Consider the following 18,873-nt stretch of genomic DNA (forward strand, 5'->3'; position numbering starts at 1 on the left):
CAATAGCCCGTCTCATGGACATGCTAAGACCTACTTTTCTAACGGATCCTGCAGAGGCTTCACACTTTCCTATTGTCTCCCATACCTAGGCTCTTAACCACGGATATTGCACATACTATGATTTCTCACTCCCTGACCTTTACGTGTGTATACGCCTACAGCCTCCCACCTCTCTCGTGTACCCAAGCGTCTTCGGCCCTCATCCGCAACCTACCGAGGCCCCACACTTTCCACTCCTAGTCAGGCATAAAGCCTATACCCAGATTTTGATCATCTACATTTTACCGACCAATGTACCACATAGGCCTGCAATAGCCCGTCTTCTGCACATGCTAAAACCTACTTTTCTAACGGATCCTGCAGAGGCTTCACACTTTCCTATTGTCTCCCATACCTCGGCTCTTAACTACGGATATTGCACATACTATGATTTCTAACTCCCCGACCTTTACGCGTGTATGCGCCTATAGCCTCCCATCTCTCTCATGTACCCTAGCGTCTTCAGGCCCTCACCCTCACACTGACGGGACAACAACACTTTCCAACTGCCTCCCGTACTCCTACCCAGGGGTATCACCCATACCCAATTTAAACCACCTACACATTACCGACTAGTAATCCACAAAGTCCAACAGGCATCCATATAATATGTCGTACACCACGTCTCTTAGCCCTTACACATACTCCACGACTCCACACTCACTACGCGTAGCGTCACATTCGAAAATTGTCTTCCCACCATTAATACCCTGTACTGGTTCCCACACACATATAGTTAACACCTTTACCGTATTAATCTCCATATACGAGTATTTACCGAGCATATCGCACAATCTTAGTTACCCTTACCTTCGTAGGATTCAAACTTGCATTTCGTTCAATTTCTAACATACTGAGGTCCCCATTAAAAAAAACCAGGCCTAACACGGCACTCTCATTTTACTGACAAATATTCATACATTACCTGAAAGTGTAATGCTAATATTTACCGAGTACTTTCCCAACAGGATATTCTCATCCCGAGGTCCTAGTCTCAAGCTAACAGCTTATAACACGAGGCGTACCTTCTGAGCGACTACTATTTGCCGATCAATGCCCGTGCATATGTTTCAATACCTGGACACCTAATGTCTACGAAGTACTTCATATACTCTTATCCCACGCAACCCATCACGGGACCCTAATTTCTGTTACCTTTCACTTGGATGTCTATCACTTCATTCCGGGACCCAACTCTCAAGCACACTTAACCGGTAATTAAAAGAACCGTATTTCATTATTAACAAAGCACCATACATTTATTTCAACTACTGCTTAGACATTTAGTTTCCATATTAATCAAGTATTTTTGTTTTCACTTAACCCACGCCTCCCTTTACGGCACTCCAACTTTTTACCACATTAAATCCACCATCACTTTCTAACGGCCAGGCTTCTCATTTTCATAATATCAAGCGAGCGTAGCTTAATACGGAGTACCATCCCATACAATTTAAGCTTTACCGTGTGTAATTATATATGTCGCTTATACTTGGACATCTAAAGACCCATTATACCTCACTCTGGTTTCCTAGCTGTTCCCTTACTTTAATTTATTTATAAAGAGACGCATACAGAGGTATTAGTCCAATCGTCTCGAGACCGAGTTATACTAATGTTTATATTATAATCTATACTAGCACTTTATGAAATCTCGACCACAGGGACTTACCCATTGCACCGGCTCATGACACTGCTCGTAACGGACAGTTTGCGGTTTGCGGTTACCTGTATCCTCGGACTCTGATAATTCATTTTCTACAACAATATTAAAAAAAACTAATAACTATTATAAAATCTTCAGTACAGCACGGGATATCTGTCATCCTGAATACAGCCGGAATAATACATAGGTACTGCATTCGGTATGTAATACGTTTTAATTTTTCTCCCGAGTGTGATGTAAAGAGCTTTAACTTACTTACTTATAGTCTATTTTCAAAAACGTATACCACTTCGTATACTTTGAATTTAGTTAATCATACCGGAAGCGATGATTGAGGTTTGCGGTTACCTGTAAAAACCCAGACGAGTAACGGTACAGCTGCAACCGCAATTTTAAGAGACCTCATTGGTCGGAATAAACGCGTCTCTGATTGGTCTAAAATAGCCGCCAAGCACTCTGATTGGTCGGTGTTCTACACAGTCGGCAGAGATTTCCCTGTCTCGTCAGTCTGGAGGTGGACGTCAAAGAGGTAAGACCTATGTCGCTCTGTTCCTTGATATTGCACAACATTGTGTAAAATTATCAAGACAAGAAAACCTCGCTAATTACTAATATAAAATAAATAAGACATTGCTTACCTACCTAGTTACCCAGGTATTATTTTTAATATATTACTGTTGCAATGGAATCTCAACCTATTGAAGTGGTCCCAGAGCTCTCATTGGTCGGCTCCCTATAATAGCGGCAACATTCTTCTCTCTCGTCAGTTTTTCAGTGGACGTCAAAGAGGCAGGACGTGTGTTGAGTGCTCTGCTCAGTGTTATCGAGTGGTTGAATTTTACATGCTATATTGACGCTTTCTTAGAGTGAGTCAGTGGTGTTAGTGTGTTTTATATTTATTAAGTGCTTTTTTTTACTATCATAGTAATTTTATAAAAGTAAATTAGCTTATAGGAGTTTTATTACATTTTCAGTTTATTAAGTGCTTGTACTTTATTTAGCGATCACAGACATTAAACTCCTTTACACTGTGTGTGTTCTTAAAGTGTTTATACTATTGCTTCTTTAAATCTAATACAGTGTTTATTGTGTTTTTCTGAAAGTGAACAAGTTGATTCGTTGTGTTACTGTGTTTGTATCGTAGTGACAAAACCCAACATAGATTTCGTTCATTTATTTATGTGTCGTATTTATAATCAAGTTTTGTGTAATTTATTTCGGTTATTACATCATACCACAGTGTACTGTAAAAAAGTTTACTGCGCATGCGCAGCTGCTACAACTTATTTAAGCGCGTAACGCTGTCATTCTTAGACGTGACGTTGAACAGTCAACACCCATTCCAAAAGCTTGTATCAAAGCTGCTTGCTGTATTATTTTAGAGCTAATTACATACAACATGGAGCCCGTAAAAGTTTTGCATACCGGTGTGAAAACCTACTGTAGAAGGTTTAGAAACATATGGGTCAGAAACAGTTTTCAAGTTTAACCCAGTACCCAAAGGAGTGTCCGAACTTGATTGGATTAAAAAGGGTTTTGGGAGTATTGTCGAAAAGGCGAAAGCCGGTACTACCGAATATGACTACCTAGGCTTCACTTTAGATTCTCTGAATTTTAGGACCAAAGATTCCGGATATATCGCTTATAGACCTGCAAATCAAGTTCACGGGGATATAATTTGGGATATATTTGGAAAACTTATCCAAAGTAATTCGGATTCGATTAAGTCCATGGACACATTTAGAGTTAAGTGCACCCGCACCAATATTCCAGTAGGTAGTGGTGGCCTCAGAAGACCAGGTTTGTACAATAATTTCCAAGAAGAATGTAAAGCACGTAAAGGTATCGTAGTTATTAAGAATAGCGATAATTTGTGTCTGCCCCGAGCTATAGTGGTAGCAAAAAGCCTATGCCAAAAAAGATCCTCAGTTCAAAGCAATAAGGCAGGACATGGGTAAGCGACAAACTTTTTAGAGCCCGAAAAACTGATGACTAAAAGCCGGTGTCCAAATTTCAGAACAGGGAGCTGGGACCCCCGAACTTTCAAAATTTCAAGACCACCTAAAAAAGTATAATATTACAGTTTATAATTACGATAATAAGGGCCGAGATGTGTATTTTTCAGGTAGTACTAACGATGATGCTTTGTACAAAATTAACTTGTTGTATCACGAAGGCCATTATAATGTAATAACTAGCCTAACTGCAGCTTTTGCGTGCCATTTTTTCTGCGAAGCATGCCATGTCCCTTACGACCACAAAGGTTTTCACAGATGCTCAAATATCTGTCCTGCGTGTCAGACCCTATCTCCGCCTTGTAAAGAGGAGCATGGGGGAATTTTTGTGCCCTGACTGTAAACATGACCATGAAAAATCAGAACTGTTTTGCGGCTCATAAGAGTGAACGTTGTAAGGCGGTAAAAAAATGTTTACAGTGTCAAAGACTTGTGTTTTTGAACAACCGTAAGTCAAAACATGTGTGCGGTGAAGTCTTTTTGCAAAATCTGTAACGAATTCATGCCCCCAAACCATCAATGTTACATGCGGGTCGACACAAAAAAACCAAAAACCAAAGACTTTCTTTTCATTTTCTTTGATTTAGAGACCCGTCAAGATGAAATTTTAACGGAAGAATCTAGAGTTCATAAAGTTAACCTTTGTGTTTCTCAACAATTTTGTTGGAAATGTATTAATGGTAAATCTTGTGAAATGTGCAAAGACCGAACAAAGATCTTTGATAGTGATTCCTGTGAATCAATTTATGAATTACGTAATGGAGGAGAGAAAAAAATTCAAAAACGTATGTGTAATGGCTCATAACGGTCAGGGTTTTGATTTTCAATTTCTGTTAAAGTACGTTCTCGAACAAACAAAATTCACTCCAGAGCTAATTATGCGTGGCACTAAAGTCATTCTTATGGAACTGGATAACGTCAGATTTATCGATTTCGCTAAATTATTTCCCCATGGCCCTCTCTGCACTACCCAAAGCCTTTGATCTCCCCCCGGAGAAGAAGAAGGGTTACTTCCCTCATCTTGTTTAACACTCTGGCAAACCAAAACTATGTAGGCCCCATCCCACCCAAGGAGTACTATTGCCCTGAATCAATGTTTGAAAAGACTTACAAAGATTTTGAAAATTGGCACAACGACCAACTTAACCAAAATGTAGTTTTTGACTTTCAAAAAGAGTTGGTCGAGTACTGTATCTCCGATGTAGAGATACTGGCGCAAGCGTGTATTAAGTTTAGAAACATGTTTTTGAAAGAATGTAATGTAGATCCGTTCATGGAAGCCGTCACCATTGCCAGCGCCTGTAATCTGGTGTTTAGACGGAATTTCTTAAAACCCAACACTATTGGCCTGGTTCCTAAAAAACGGATACCGTATGGTTGATAACCAATCGCCTATTGCTTTGCAATGGCTGAGCTGGGAGGAAGAACAGCGTAGTGTCCGCATTCAGCATGCGGGGAGGGACAGAGAAGTTAAAATCGAGGGATTAAAAGTAGACGGTTTTGACGGAGAACGAATCTACGAATTTCAGGGCTGTTATTTCCATGGGTGCCCAAAATGTTTTCCATTTAAATAGAGAAGAACCACTCAAAGAGGACCCTTCCGACTCCCTGCACTTAAGGTTCGAGAGAACCAAAGCTAAAAATGGCTCGTCTCCGAGCATCTGACTATGAAGTTATTGAAATGTGGGAGTGTAAATTCAATCATTTAAAGAAAGAACAACAATTGGATTATCTAAATTTTCTCCCCATTCTAAGCACACTCCCACTTAACCCCAGAGATGCCTTCTTCGGGGGCAGAACAGGCAATGCAAAATCCTATCACAAGTGCGAGGACGGGGAAACAATTCAGTATGTAGACGTTTGCTCCTTGTACCCGTTTGTCAATAAGTTTTCTCCTTATGTTTTATCCCATCCAAAAATATATGTAGGGGACAAGGAGTGTAGAGAAAGAGGCATGGAGGCCGAAGGTCTCATGAAATGTAAAGTATTGCCTCCACTAAATTTGTACCATCCCGTCCTTCCAGCACGCAATGAACAATAAATTAATGTTTGTTTTATGCCGTACATGTGGTCTAGAAATGCTAAACACAGACTGTAACCATAACATCGAAGAAAGAGCATTGACAGGGACATGGACGATGCAGGAAATGAGAAAGGCCGTAGAGAAGGGGTATACCATTTTAGAAATGTACGAATTATGGGAATACGAGGTGGTCACTTACGAAGACGGAGGTCTTTTTACGGATTTTATTAACAAATTTCTCAAGATTAAACAGGAGGCATCGGGCTACCCCTCTTGGTGCCTCACTGAAGAGGACAAGGCTAAGTACGTTCAAAATTATTATGAGCACGAAGGTGTCAGACTTGATCCTTTCAAAATTGAAAAGAACGGAGGTCTTCGCTCCCTTGCTAAATTGATGTTAAATTCTTTCTGGGGTAAATTTGGTCAAAGGGAAAATCAGACAAAAACATCAATCATAAGAGACCCTTTTGAATACTTTCAGTTGCTGTCCAACCCTGAAATAGATGTAAATACTACTCAAATTATTAACGATACTGTACTAATTGTCAACTGGCAGCATATTGAAGAAGCCGCAGAAGCCCTAAGGACAGTGAATGTTGTGGTTGCAGCATTTACAACGTCACATGCTCGATTAAAATTGTATGAACACTTAGAAAAGTTAGGGAGGCAAGTTCTTTACTATGATACAGACAGTGTCCTTTACGTACACAGGGAGAGTATGCACAAGGTCCCCACAGGGGACTACTTGGGCGAAATGACCGACGAGTTGGCTGACTATGGTCCAGGGTCATACATAGTAGAATTTGTTTCCGGAGGCCCCAAGACTTACGCCTATCTTGTCTGGTCAACAAATAAAAACGCACTAGTTGAAGTTTGTAAAATAAAAGGCCTTACTCTAAATTTAAAAACTAGCGAAAAATTAAATTTCGAAACATTGAAAACATTAGTTCTGAGTAATTCATTTGACTCAGTGGACATAGAAGAGAACAGAATAAGACGAACCAAGGACAAAGACATTGTTACAGTCAAAGAAACAAAGTCTTTTAAAATTACAGGACCCAAAAGGAGACTTGAAGGACCCTACGATACTGTACCGTTTGGATTTAAGAAACAAAAATTAACACTCTAACATGTTTAAAAAAAACTACATTTTCACCAATCACAACTTTAAAATTTCATTACAAATCCTGAGACATACATAGAGAGAAATTAAATGTAATTATAACCCACCACATCCGTTGGTTGTGACCGAACGTTCGTTAAACCGCTTCCTTCAGATGTGTACTAGTATTGAATTATGTTATGAGAGCTGACCACGAGTAAACATTTGAGATTATTTTATTATACAGGTTAATACGTACCATTACGTACAAAAGAAACTTTTTAAATACTAGATAATTGTACTGTATTATTACAGCCATTACATATAATTTTGCACTCCAGACCCTTCTTTGGGTGGTTGGCCGAAAGTGCAAAATACAAGTGTTTTGAGTGTATATCTGCCCCCGTCATCTTTACCTTCAAATGTCACGTTAGTGTGAATGTTTGATCACCCTCGCGTCAAGGGAGCGTCTGCTTCTAAGGCCGGCGTTAAAACCCGTAAGTCCTGGAGCAGTTCGACCTCTTTCACGGCCGGCTTAAAACCCGTAAGTCCGGGAGAGGTTGACCCTTGGACAGTGTGGAGAGTGAGCCTGATTCGAAGGAGTGAATGTGGGAACTCAGTAGGATGCGTGGACTTGGGCATGGAGATGAACAAGTCTATGCTCTGAACGGCTCAGCATGAATGAGGTCTCTAAGGCAAGCCTAAACTCTGTAAGTCCTGGGACCGTGATTGTGTAATATAGTGACCACATTGAATGTGTACTGATGATGGAGCCGATATACGCTGATTCTCCTCTTCTTAAGCCCTCTGATGCAGAAAAACTGTTAGATACGTCATTACATAGTTATTTGCTCGAATGTTAGCATTTTATATTATTTGTATATTGTTTTTAATAACATAAATACCTTCCAGTCTACGGATAAAATCAATTATCACAAACATTTTACTATATAGATTTTTTCTACCTCACTTAAATATGGTCTTATGTGTGATCTCAGGTCAACTTCAATACATACACGCTGACATAGCCATCAAACAATATTCACTCTGTAATTTAACCGCAAAATCAGAAGGTCTATGAGCTTTAAGTAATTATGTCCCTTAAGATTGTTTCCAAATATTGTGTAATTAACAGTACTAGTACTAAAACAGACTCTGTCATAGCGCATACGCATGTACACACACGCAAACACCCACATGCACTACACAACCTTACAGGTGGATACCAACAGTTTTATTTATAAATTTGTAGATGACTCGTCTCATGTTCATTCGCAAATGAGCACTCAGAGCGTTAACATGGCAACCTTCCTTAAGCTTGAATCTAGAAATGTGGTTAACAGAAGTGAGAGGTTTCGTACCACACGTGAAGAACTAACGTTTATACTGACCTCTCCCATTGACTCAATAGATTGGTCCCTGGCATTTTCAGAGTACATTGTCGATCATGTAAAAGACGGAGCCTCAAACTACTGATCACTTTGGAATTACAATTAAACATCAAGGTATAGCCAAAGAAGGGATTATACCTTTTATGGCAGCATCTAAATTAACCTCTTACGTGTTTGATGATGCGTTTGAGAAGACATTCGTTAATGTGGAAACATTGATAGGGTCTTTAATTGTGACAGCAACTATAGTAAAAGTACCTGAGCAGTTTCTTCAGTAATAGGCGTTTAGTATATCTCCTTGTATTATTAGTAAAGAGGACAGAGAGAGGTTCTGCATTGAGTTGAGGATCACTTTGTGTTTGCTTTGAATATGTACACGAAGGAGGAATCAAAATAAGTACAAAGACCCATTTTACGTTTTTTAGTAGAGTGAATTGAAAGACTTCTCCGAGTATAGTGAACTGTTGAACTTGCAATGGATAAAAAATAAAGTATAAAATGTATCTCACCGAGAGGTGAGGTACAAAAAAAAATATGTTGGGAGGTAGCAGATTTGTCATGGAATGGCTACCACCGTAAAGAGCGATGGTTGGGGCTCTTTACACACGTGGATAGGCCTACTGGGGAAGGAGCCACGTAAAAAATCTCCTAACGCGCCATGGTCCTACGCCCTGGTCACGCGGCAAGCACGTGTGTACCTAGCGTGGTGGGGAAATGTGGACCACTCGCCACAACACGGTTGTTAAAACATATAGACCTCACCGAAACATACGAGTATTTCTAGGACGTCAGATGAACATATATAGCGACACCATTTAATATATACATACCAATAGCATATCTTGACTGGTTCATCCGAACCCTCATCTACACTCTGCGTCTAACATTGTTGGCAGTTTTACCTGTAGTGAAAATTATTGGTCTCTCTCAACATGTGTTGCAATAAACAAACATTATCAGCTGTTACCGTAAACAAATAAATGTACATTTGATTTCACTCATCTATTTTACATTCATATACATCCAGCAGAGCCAGTATGTGACCATATCCAGGTCATAACGGGATCAGCTCGTGATCAGCATAGATATGGCAACATCATCTCAAATGTCATTTGACTATTTTAGTGCAGACTGTTTTAAATGCTTAAACAAATGGGTAAATAAAACAAACATTTCAGAAAATATTTTGACAGTAAGAGGTCCTTTACCCGCAGGTTAGTGAGGCGGTAGAAGGCATCCAGCGAGACGGTGCAGTTGTTCATGTGCATTTCCTAGAGTAGTTGCAACTGCTTCCGCTAAACCGTCTAAGCAACAAGGATGGGACAGTATTTGATCACCGGGCGACAACCAGTTACTTCTGGATTGGTTGTCGCCCGGTGATCAAATACTGTCCCATCCTTGTTGCTTAGACGGTTTAGCGGAAGCAGTTGCAACTACTCTAGGAAATGCACATGAACAACTGCACCGTCTCGCTGGATGCCTTCTACCGCCTCACTAACCTGCGGGTAAAGGACCTCTTACTGTCAAAATATTTTCTGAAATGTTTGTTTTATTTACCCATTTGTTTAAGCATTTAAAACAGTCTGCACTAAAATAGTCAAATGACATTTGAGATGATGTTGCCATATCTATGCTGATCACGAGCTGATCCCGTTATGACCTGGATATGGTCACATACTGGCTCTGCTGGATGTATATGAATGTAAAATAGATGGAGTGAAATCAAATTTACATTTAATTTGTTTACGGTAACAGCTGATAATGTTTGTTTATTGCAACACATGTTGAGAGAGACCAATAATTTTCACTACAGGTAAAACTGCCAACAATGTTAGACGCAGAGTGTAGATGAGGGTTCGGATGAACCAGTCAAGATATGCTATTGGTATGTATATTAAATGGTGTCGCTATATATGTTCATCTGACGTCCTAGAAATACTCGTATGTTTCGGTGAGGTCTATATGTTTTAACAACCGTGTTGTGGCGAGTGGTTCACATTTCCCCACCACGCTAGGTACACACGTGCTTGCCGCGTGACCAGGGCGTAGGACCATGGCGCGTTAGGAGATTTTTTACGTGGCTCCTTCCCCAGTAGGCCTATCCACGTGTGTAAAGAGCCCCAACCATCGCTCTTTACGGTGGTAGCCATTCCATGACAAATCTGCTACCTCCCAACATATTTTTTTTTGTACCTCACCTCTCGGTGAGATACATTTTATACTTTATTTTTTATCCATTGCAAGTTCAACAGTTCACTATACTCGGAGAAGTCTTTTCAATTCACTCTACTAAAAAAACGTTTAAAATGGGTCTTTGTACTTATTTTGATTCTCCTTCGTGTACATATTCAAAGCAAACACAAAGTGATCCTCAACTCAATGCAGAACCTCTCTCTGTCTCTTTACTAATAATACAAGGAGATATACTAAACGCCTATTACTGAAAGAAACTGCTCAGGTACTTTTACTATAGTTGCTGTCACAATTAAAGACCCTATCAATGTTTCCACATTAACGAATGTCTTCTCAAACGCATCATCAAACACGTAAGAGGTTAATTTAGATGCTGCCATAAAAGGTATAATCCCTTCTTTGGCTATACCTTGATGTTTAATTGTAATTCCAAAGTGATCAGTAGTTGAGGCTCCGTCTTTTACATGATCGACAATGTACTCTGAAAATGCCAGGGACCAATCTATTGAGTCAATGGGAGAGGTCAGTATAAACGTTAGTTCTTCACGTGTGGTACGAAACCTCTCACTTCTGTTAACCACATTTCTAGATTCAAGCTTAAGGAAGGTTGCCATGTTAACGCTCTGAGTGCTCATTTGCGAATGAACATGAGACGAGTCATCTACAAATTTATAAATAAAACTGTTGGTATCCACCTGTAAGGTTGTGTAGTGCATGTGGGTGTTTGCGTGTGTGTACATGCGTATGCGCTATGACAGAGTCTGTTTTAGTACTAGTACTGTTAATTACACAATATTTGGAAACAATCTTAAGGGACATAATTACTTAAAGCTCATAGACCTTCTGATTTTGCGGTTAAATTACAGAGTGAATATTGTTTGATGGCTATGTCAGCGTGTATGTATTGAAGTTGACCTGAGATCACACATAAGACCATATTTAAGTGAGGTAGAAAAATCTATATAGTAAAATGTTTGTGATAATTGATTTTATCCGTAGACTGGAAGGTATTTATGTTATTAAAAACAATATACAAATAATATAAAATGCTAACATTCGAGCAAATAACTATGTAATGACGTATCTAACAGTTTTCTGCATCAGAGGGCTTAAGAAGAGGAGAATCAGCGTATATCGGCTCCATCATCAGTACACATTCAATGTGGTCACTATATTACACAATCACGGTCCAGGACTTACAGAGTTTAGGCTTGCCTTAGAGACCTCATTCATGCTGAGCCGTTCAGAGCATAGACTTGTTCATCTCCATGCCCAAGTCCACGCATCCTTCTGAGTTCCCACATTCACTCCTTCGAATCAGGCTCACTCTCCACACTGTCCAAGGGTCAACCTCTCCCGGACTTACGGGTTTTAAGCCGGCCGTGAAAGAGGTCGAACTGCTCCAGGACTTACGGGTTTTACGCCGGCCTTAGAAGCAGACGCTCCCTTGACGCGAGGGTGATCAAACATTCACACTAACGTGACATTTGAAGGTAAAGATGACGGGGGCAGATATACACTCAAAACACTTGTATTTTGCACTTTCGGCCAACCACCCAAAGAAGGGTCTGGAGTGCAAAATTATATGTAATGGCTGTAATAATACAGTACAATTATCTAGTATTTAAAAAGTTCTTTTGTACGTAATGGTACGTATTAACCTGTATAATAAAATAATCTCAAATGTTTACTCGTGGTCAGCTCTCATAACATAATTCAATACTAGTACACATCTGAAGGAAGCGGTTTAACGAACGTTCGGTCACAACCAAACGGATGTGGTGGGTTATAATTACATTTAATTTCTCTCTATGTATGTCTCAGGATTTGTAATGAAATTTTTTAAAGTTGTGATTGGTGAAAATGTAGTTTTTTTTAAACATGTTAGAGTGTTAATTTTTGTTTCTTAAATCCAAAACGGGTACAGTATCGTAGGGTCCTTCAAGTCTCCTTTTGGGTCCTGTAATTTTAAAAGACTTTGTTTCTTTGACTGTAACAATGTCTTTGTCCTTGGTTCGTCTTATTCTGTTCTCTTCTATGTCCACTGAGTCAAATGAATTACTCAGAACTAATGTTTTCAATGTTTCGAAATTTTAATTTTTCGCTAGTTTTTTAAATTTAGAGTAAGGCCTTTTATTTTACAAACTTCAACTAGTGCGTTTTTATTTGTTGACCAGACAAGATAGGCGTAAGTCTTGGGGCCTCCGGAAACAAATTCTACTATGTATGACCCTGGACCATTAGTCAGCCAAACTCGTCGGTCATTTCGCCCAAGTAGTCCCCTGTGGGGACCTTGTTGCATACTCTCCCTGTGTACGTAAAGGACACTGTCTGTATCATAGTAAAGAACTTGCCTCCCTAACTTTTCTAAAGTGTTCATACAATTTTAATCGAGCATGTGACGTTGTAAAATGCTGCAACCACAACATTCACTGTCCTTAGGGCTTCTGCGGCTTCTTCAATATGCTGCCAGTTGACAATTTAGTACAGTTATCGTTAATAATTTGAGTAGTATTTACATCTATTTCAGGGTTGGGACAGCAACTGAAAGTATTCAAAAAGGGTCTCTTATGATTGATGTTTTTGTCTGATTTTCCCTTTGACCAAATTTACCCCAGAAAGAATTTAACATCAATTTAGGCAAGGGAGCGAAGACCTCCGTTCTTTTCAATTTTGAAAGGATCAAGTCTGACACCTTCGTGCTCATAATAATTTTGAACGTACTTAGCCTTGTCCTCTTCAGTGAGGCACCAAGAGGGGTTAGCCCGATGCCTCCTGTTTAATCTTGAGAAAATTTGTTAATAAAATCCGTAAAAAGACCTCCGTCTTCGTAAGTGACCACCTCGTATTCCCATAAATTCGTACATTTCTAAAATGGTATACCCCTTCTCTACGGCCTTTCTCATTTCCTGCATCGTCCATGTCCCTGTCAATGCTCTTTCTTCGATGTTATGGTTACAGTCTGTGTTTAGCATTTCTAGACCACATGTACGGCATAAAACAAACATTAATTTATTGTTCATGCGTGCTGGAAGGACGGGATGGTACAAATTTAGTGGAGGCAATACTTTACATTTCATGAGACCTTCGGCCTCCATGCCTCTTTCTTCTACACTCCTTGTCCCCTACATATATTTTTGGATGGGATAAAACATAAGGAGAAAACTTATTGACAAACGGGGTACAAGGAGCAAACGTTCTACATACTGAATTGTTTCCCCGTCCTCGCACTTGTGATAGGATTTTGCATTGCCTGTTCTGCCCCGAAGAAGGCATCTCTGGGGTTAAGTGGGAGGTGTGCTTAGAATGGGGAGAAAATTTAGATAATCCAATTGTTGTTCTTTCTTTAAATGATTGAATTTACACTCCCACATTTCAATAACTTCATAGTCAGATGCTCGGAGACGAGCCATTTTAGCTTTGGTTCTCTCGAACCTTAAGTGCAGGGAGTCGGAAGGGTCCTCTTTGAGTGGTTCTTCTCTATTAAATGGAAAACATTTTGGGCACCCATGGAAATAACAGCCCTGAAATTCGTAGATTCGTTCTCCGTTCAAAACCGTCTACTTTTAATTCCCTCGATTTTAACTTCTCTGTCCCTCCCCGCATGCTGAATGCGGACACTACGCTGTTCTTCCTCCCAGCTCAGCCATTGCAAAGCAATAGGCGATTGGTTATCAACCATACGGTATCCGTTTTTAGGAACCAGGCCAATTAGTGTTGGGTTTTAAGAAATTCCGTCTAAAACACCAGATTACAGGCGCTGGCAATGGTGACGGCTTCCATGAACGGATCTACATTACATTTCTTTCAAAAACATGTTTCTAAACTTAATACACGCTTGGGGCCAGTATCTCTACATCGGAGATTACAGTACTCGACCAACTCTTTTTGAAAGTCAAAAAACTACATTTTGGTTAAGTTGGTCGTTGTCGTTGTGCCAATTTTCAAAATCTTTGTAAGTCTTTTCAAACATTGATTCAGGGCAATAGTACTCCTTTGGGTGGGATGGGGCCTACATAGTTTTGGTTTGCCAGAGTGTTAAACAAGTGAGGGAAGTAACCCTTCTTCTTCTCCGGGGGGAGATCAAAGGCTTTGGGTAGTGCAGAGAGGGCCATGGGGAAATAATTTAGCGAATCGATAAATCTGGCAGTTTTGGCAGTTTTGAATCCAACGTATTTTGCTAGTGCTAATAATTAAGCTGATCTTCTTAGTTTCATTGGTGTTCAAGTGCTCTAATGTTGGATTTATCTCTTCATTTTAATCGAGTGTGAGTGCAACAATATTATAATCTTTAAATATGCTTTTGCTAAATATTTCACTATTGATTAAATTAAAAAAACAACCTATCTCACTAACATTGAAATGTGCAGGATAGCAGGACGATTACAAAATTGTTGCTTAAATTGTCTTCTTCTTTTATAGTCATTAGACTGTGAAATATAGAGTGTATATTAGCCCAGCACGTCTTTTATGCATGATGCCTACAGTTTGCAATTCGTATGAACTGTGCATGTAAGCTACTTTATCACCGTGTTGCCTGCATGTTGTCTTACATATTTTCTAGATTCAATTTTCTAGGTGTTCAATTCTGAGGTGGACTGAGTAGCTTCAAATTGAACGTCAACTCATTATAAACTGTAGAATAAGTATTGACACGTATAAATATCCTCAAATAATTAAGGTGGGATATATTGGTCGATATACAAGATGTCCTTTATTCCGAATAAGCAAAACTTGCACTGTTTGCATGAAAACAGTCCTTGATACTGAGAAAGGTTTACAGTGCGAATCATAAATGTGATCGATGGTTTCATGCCATGTGCACTGATGTCACGGAGTCCGAATATAATAAAATTAGCTAACGACAGCCGTCGAAAATGGAAACTGTGGTCGTTGCGGATTGCATTGTTGCTGACCAACACCACCACTTCCCTGCTTATCTCTCAGATGGGTGAGATCTTGAAAAAGATTGGATAATCTTTCTGGTGTTCCTGCGGATATCACATCCATAAAGAGTGATATCTCTGCAATTAATGCTACCATTTCTTCACTTGAACCACGTATCTCTGATGTGGAGAAACGGGTGGAATCTATGGAAAAGGAGGTAAATTCCTTGCGTTTCCATCAAGTCGCAATCTGTGGACTGTTGAAGCTATCTTGGAGGAAAACAGCTGATCGTACCCGTCGGGCTCACAATGTGCTTGTGTACGGGGCTTCGGAAAGCGATAGTAAGAAATCTGACTTGAGAATCCAAATATGACAATGATTTGGCCACTATTCTGATTAAGAAGTTTTGCCATTCGAATGGCCCCTCATCATTTCAGAACTACTCGCCTGGGAGGTGCATCTTCTAAGAAAACCTAGACCACTCAAAATAATTTTCGAGAATGTTGGGCAATGTCACGGAACTTATGAAGAATTTCAACAAGGATGTATCTAGACCAGATGTTGTCCGATGATCCAGCATTTCCGTGACAGAACTCTTGCCGAAAGGCAGTTCCTGAATAATCTACGAGAGGAGCTCAAAAGCAGAGTGGATGCTGGTGAACCAACCTCACAATAAAGTACCGCAATGGTGTACCCAAATTGTTAATGAGGCTCCAAAAAAACTAAATTACACTAAGCGCAATGACCTCTCTATCTATTACCAAAATGTAAATGGGATTGCGCTCTAAATTACATGTCCTACGGGAAGCGATTGCAACTTGTGTATATGATGTATTAGTACTGACTGAGACCAACCTTCATGAAGATATTGGAAATGAGGAATTGGGTCTGTCAAAACTATTCTATCTTCCGTAAGGATCGTTCGGCCCAACACCAGTGACAAGTCGTCAGGAGGGGGTTGTCCTTGTTGCAGTCGAAGTCCTCTATCAGAGCTACCGAAATACACCCTTCAGCTCAGGGTATTGAAACTTTGTTTATTTCCATCAAATCGTCTCTCTCTTCTCGATTGCTAATCAGCGGTGTATATATTACCTCCGCAACAGCCTGCCAATTCCTATGCTCAGTATGCCGACATGGTAGATGAGGTGATTGCTTCCGAGCTTGACCATGAGGACATTGTTCTGGTGGGAGATTTCAATTCCCCTGAAACTAACTGGCTGGATCCTAAGCTTGTGGGGGCTACTAGGGCTTCACAATTTATTATCGATATTGCTTCTACTCACCACTTGGCTCAGGTCAACAGAATCTCTAATGCCCGAGGAGTACTTTCTTGATCTTGTTTTTTAGTTCTCGTTTCCTCCATATGGTGCCAGCTCCTGATCCCCTTTTACCAGTTGAGAATGCCCACCCGGCACTTAGTACTACTATCAATTTTAGAGCTGATTGTAATCATGCCGGTGAGATAAAACCATCCCTGATTTCCGTAGATGCAACTTGACTGATATCTTCAGGAGGCTTAGCATAAGTATTGGAACCACCTATTTTTGATATTGACAATCCTATGAGTAACTTTGACCAATATGTTGATGGCATACACAGGGTCGTACTTGAATCCAACCCCATTAAAGACTATTGGTAGACGGAGGTTTCCTTGTTGGTTTTCAGCTGACCTGAGGACATCTTGTGGTTAAAAAGAAGATAATTCATAAGATCTATAAAAGTAGCCTTGGACTCAATGATTATAATGAATTTTGCAAGGTTAGGAAATCAATGCAAAGCCCTCAGTAGAATAGTGTTATTCTGACTATATAGGCCACACATCAAATTCTGCAATTCCCACCAACGTTAAGTCTTTCTGGGCTTTTGTGAATAACATGAAGACAAAATATTCAGAGTGTAGATGAATATTTTTACGAAGGCAGAAAAGAATCTTCTCCTAAATCAGTATGCAATCTGTTTGCTGCCTTTTTTTCTTCTGTCTTTTCTTCCTCTGATTTGCCACCTTCGCCATTAAACATTGAGTCACCTTTTCATATTTCTACCTGTGTTCTCAGACAAGAAGATGTGACGCCAAGCTTAGCGTCTCTTGATCCTTACAAAGGACCTGGACCTGAATGAAAATTCCAATCTAGTGTTCTAAGATATTGTCATGATTTGCTTGCTCCTCAGCTGACAGTCTTGTTCAACCGTTTGCTTTGAACTGGGGAATATTCCCGGAGAGGTTGAAATCTAGCTTCATTGTCCCTATCCACAAGTCCTCTGATCTTAAAAACATAAGCAATTACCGTCCTATTGCAATCCAATCGGCTATTGGGAGGGTATTCGAAAGCTTAGTGTTGGACCAGTTGTTCTTTTACATTCAAGAGTTATAATTTTCGAAGGAGCAACATGGCTTTTTGCCTGGAAGGTCCACTTCAACTAACCTTATTCTATACGAAGATTACAATCAATCTCAGCATTTAGTGACGGACTACAGGTTGACAGTGCATACATTGATTTTGCTAAAGCCTTTTGATAGTGTCAACCATGATCACTTGATTTATATAACTCAGAAACCTATGGCATAGATGGCTCCTTGTTGAAATGGTTTAACTCCTACCTTATTAACAGGAAACTTGTGGTTAAGTTTGCGGTGTGCATTATCTGAAACCCTTTCTGGCCAAATCAGGTGTACCCCAGGGATCCCATCTCGGACCCTTTATGTTTAACATCTTTATTAACGACATTTGTTAGTGCAATTGGTCTTAAGTGTTTTATTATTTGCTGATGATGACATCAAGGTTTTCTCTGCAATTACGGGTCCAAATGACTGTCAACAAACTTCAGGATGGTCTCGACAGGATTGAAAAGTGGTGCTCCCTGAATTGCATGAGGTTGAATGTAAGCAAGTGTGCAGTTGTTACATTTCATCGTTCAGCTGACCCTGTTATGATCGAGTATAAGCTGTGTGGTACTGTGTTACCAAGAAAAACTCAGGTAAAGGACCTTGGTGTAATTTTCTCGGCTGATTTACGGCCGGACAAACACATTGACCATATTTGCAACAGAGCTCTCTAGAACACTAGGCTTCATAATCCGCACTTCTAGAAATGGCCTTAGCACCAGAGCCTTGATGTCCTTGTACACTGACTTATCCGCTCCATCCTGGAATATTGCTGTGTTGTTTGGGCCCCTTATCAAGTTGATGATACAGATTCGATTAGAGAAGATCCAGAGACGCTTTTTGCGGATAATAGGAGTTAGGCTGGGCTATGATTTATATGGCAGCACCTGTTGACACAATAGCGGAGTCTCTTGGGCTGTTGTCCCTTTCTGTGCGAAGACAACTTGCTGGATGCTGTCTTCCTGCGTAAACTTCTCACCGGGCAGGTTGACTGTGATGATCTTCTTTCAAGGATTAGTTTCCGCATCCTGGATCAACCAGATCTCGAGACTTGTTTTTTCGTCCACCAGTACTCCACATCCTACGCCTACCATAGTTGTCTGCCTAGACTCCAAAGAAGAGGAAATGCACTGTCTTCGGGGCTGGGATATGATTTCTTCTTTGATTCTGAATC

The sequence above is a fragment of the Homalodisca vitripennis genome, chromosome 7 (genome assembly GCF_021130785.1).
Source record: "Homalodisca vitripennis isolate AUS2020 chromosome 7, UT_GWSS_2.1, whole genome shotgun sequence".
In the NCBI taxonomy this organism is placed as follows: Eukaryota; Metazoa; Arthropoda; class Insecta; order Hemiptera; family Cicadellidae; genus Homalodisca; species Homalodisca vitripennis.